Source organism: Solanum tuberosum, unplaced genomic scaffold, assembly GCF_000226075.1.
Source record: "Solanum tuberosum cultivar DM 1-3 516 R44 unplaced genomic scaffold, SolTub_3.0 scf00100, whole genome shotgun sequence".
NCBI lineage: Eukaryota > Viridiplantae > Streptophyta > Magnoliopsida > Solanales > Solanaceae > Solanum > Solanum tuberosum.
In genome coordinates this window covers 64,032-67,184 of record NW_006239024.1, presented here as the reverse complement: position 1 = coordinate 67,184, position 3,153 = coordinate 64,032, and positions in this window count along the sequence as shown.

The window sequence follows — 3,153 nt, the reverse complement described above, 5'->3', positions numbered from 1 at the left end:
ATTGATATTGTGTGGTTTGGTCCACTTATGGTGGCGGTGTTTATTTCTTGTCTATCTATTTGGTAAGTTGACCTAACTTCTAGTCTATAGTATGAGAATTGAGATCCACTTATGGTGGAGGTATTTACTTCTTGTCTATATATGCATGTTGATATCATGTCCTTGAAGGCAATAGATGTGAAGTGAATTGATGATTATGATGCATATGTTTATGAAGTTATGCTATGGAGGTTATGTATGAAATCCTCAATGCTAGCATGATGTTTAAAGTGTGTTGATGATGAGGAGTATAATGTGAATGATAATGTTAGGGATAAGGTGTGGTCTACATGATTGATTATGTTAAGTACTATTGTGGAATGACCCCTACTTATATGACCCCTATATGAATGTTTGATTATTTACATGTTAGGAGTACCTATTCAATGTTGAATGTGTCCTTGTCTCCTATGATGAAGTGTGGGTGTGTGGTCTAGAATCCCTCAAGGCTTTATATGTGAATTGCTCATTATTTGGGGACATTGTGAAAGTGTTGTGATCCCTTGAAGGGAAGTGCAACTCAATATCAATGTCGTTGCTATCATGTCACTATGAGGACCAATATGCACACACACACTCTACATGTATAGCTATGAATTTGATGTGTTATGGTGTCTATTGAAAGGTTAACTCTTATATGCACCCTTACATCTTATTATGCATGCAAAGTGTATGATTAGCAAGATATGAATATGTGTTGCATAAAGGTGTTTATGTGAAAGGCTTTCTCACATATGTACACACACATGAATGAATGAATAAGGTTTACGATAATCTAGTGAAAGTGAGTCTCTTGAAAGGTTTCCGCAATTGTACTCTAAACTAGACTATGTTATGAATATGGTATGACTATGTGAAAGGTCATTCTCACATAATGTAGGCTCTATGATGAAAGGTCATTCTCATCTTAGAAACCTTTGAGCTATATGATATGAGGGATTAAGTCCCTAAAGCCTATTTTATGAACTAATGTTAAATAAAGGCTTAAAGATGTTTAAAAAGGGAGTTGGAGCTTAGCACCGAGTGAACATGAAAAATGAGAGTGGGGACTTCACGTTTAGCAAGTCCGGCTTCCCACAAGAGAACCTTCACCTTTGCAAGTCTGGGTTCCCAACATAGATGTTTTCTCATGAGATGGAAACCTCCACGCCTAGCAAGTCAAGGTTTCTAGTATCAATCTCCTTGTTCTATAACTACGTTCCCTCGTAGGTCTTAGCTTAGTGGATCCACTAGATAGCTATTATGTATGTAGGTCCTACCTTGGCAAGTAGTACCCTCTCTTTTCGGTGTGGGAGTAGAACACCAGATTCCATGTAGCTCACATGGTCTATGTCGGTTATGGCAATGTCTCCCGAAAGTTAAGAAATGAACTAAGATAAGAATATGAACTCTAGTCATGATTTCTTGAAGAGTTACTTAGTGTAGGTAGGACTATGGACCCTACTTATGCATTGCACAAGTGGACTCTAAGGGAGGTTATGATTAGGCTCTTTATGTAATGAAAACTATGGCCTATGTATGTTAATATGAAAGCATGTTATGGTTGAATTTACTTATGTCAAGACCTGAAGTATGATTATGCATGTGAATTACACTTATGACTTCTTAATGGGTTTGCTTAGTATATGTGGGGGTATGGGACTCCATGTGTATATTGCACAAGTGAGCTTGTGAGGGTGGTTTACCTATGATATGAACTAAATGGGTTATGACTAATGATGTAGTAAATGAATGAGTCCTTATATGATGTTATGAAGTATGTGGTTTTATGTTCAATGTTAAATGAAGATGTTATGACTTGTTGAATATGATGTGCCTAGTCTATGGTGGCTTCCTAGGAACACTTGGTGTGAGTAGTATTATGGGATGCTACTTGCACATTGCACTAGTGTGACTTGGGGGTTGTCTTAGGTGATGGTTCCTATGTGAAGACTATGTCTTATGGTGTGCTTATGACTCTATGAATATTTGTGGTTGGATTGATGAAGGCTATATGTAAGTTCACCCTTGGTAACCTTAAGGTGATACATTGCACCAAGTATTCCCTAAGGGTTGCTTGAATGTGCCTAAAATGTTATAAGTGTCTCTACGTGCTATTATGAATGGTTTCCATGTGTATGATGATGTATGTGGTTTATATTGTTCCTATTGTATTAAATGTTCTTGAAGTTTCTCTAAAAAGGCATGATGCATGGTTTCCAACTAAATGTCCCTTTTAAAAGCATGGTTATCATACTTAGTGCATTCTTGTACTAACACCAATCTTCTTCATCTTTTTACACCAAGTGTAGGTGATGATGGCTAAAGGGCCTTTCCTAGAAGTGATGAGCTTGGCTTACTATTCCCAAGTTCGGGTGTGTCCTTAACTATTCAAGGGACCTTTATGTTAAAGAGTTTCCTTAAGTTCAATGTACTAGATAGTAGTTTCTTTGTATTGTAAGGGATGTGTCCCTCTTGTGTTGTAGTCGTGTTTAAGATGGCTACCTTGAGACGTAGTACTCCAATTTTGTATTAAAGGTTTAAATGAGGTGACTTTTTAAATCTTGTGTTATATTATGAAAAGTTTTAAATTTTCCGCTATTTTTCTAATGATAAATGCTATGACGAATACTAAGGGCTTGTATAAGACCTCCGAGAGGTCAAATACGCCGCTAATTAATAAGTAATGATTACTATTGGGGAATGATAATTGGTAGTATATGATAGATTTAGGGGTTAGAATGCATGGTTGTTCAAGTTACTGGTGGTAACGTGGTGGTCCTTATTTTATTGTATTGTTATAGGATTATTATTATGGCTATATAAGGATGACATTGAATAGTTAAAGGTGCATGTGATTGGAAAGTGGAGATCAAACAATTATGAGGAGAAACTAAGGTTGTACAATGACTGTTAATCAAATTTAAGTTCTGGACGTTGTTGTTAGTCTGCCACTGGTTTCGTAACCAGTGGCTTTCACCTTCATATATTAAAATATTTTGTTCTCACATTATAGACTATATTTTGAATAAATTGAGATAGGTAATTAAATATTAGGTGTATTGAATTAGTTAAATTCCACTAAAGTTATGCTAATTGGAGGAGTTAAAACTTACCCTTAGGTTTGAACTTTAG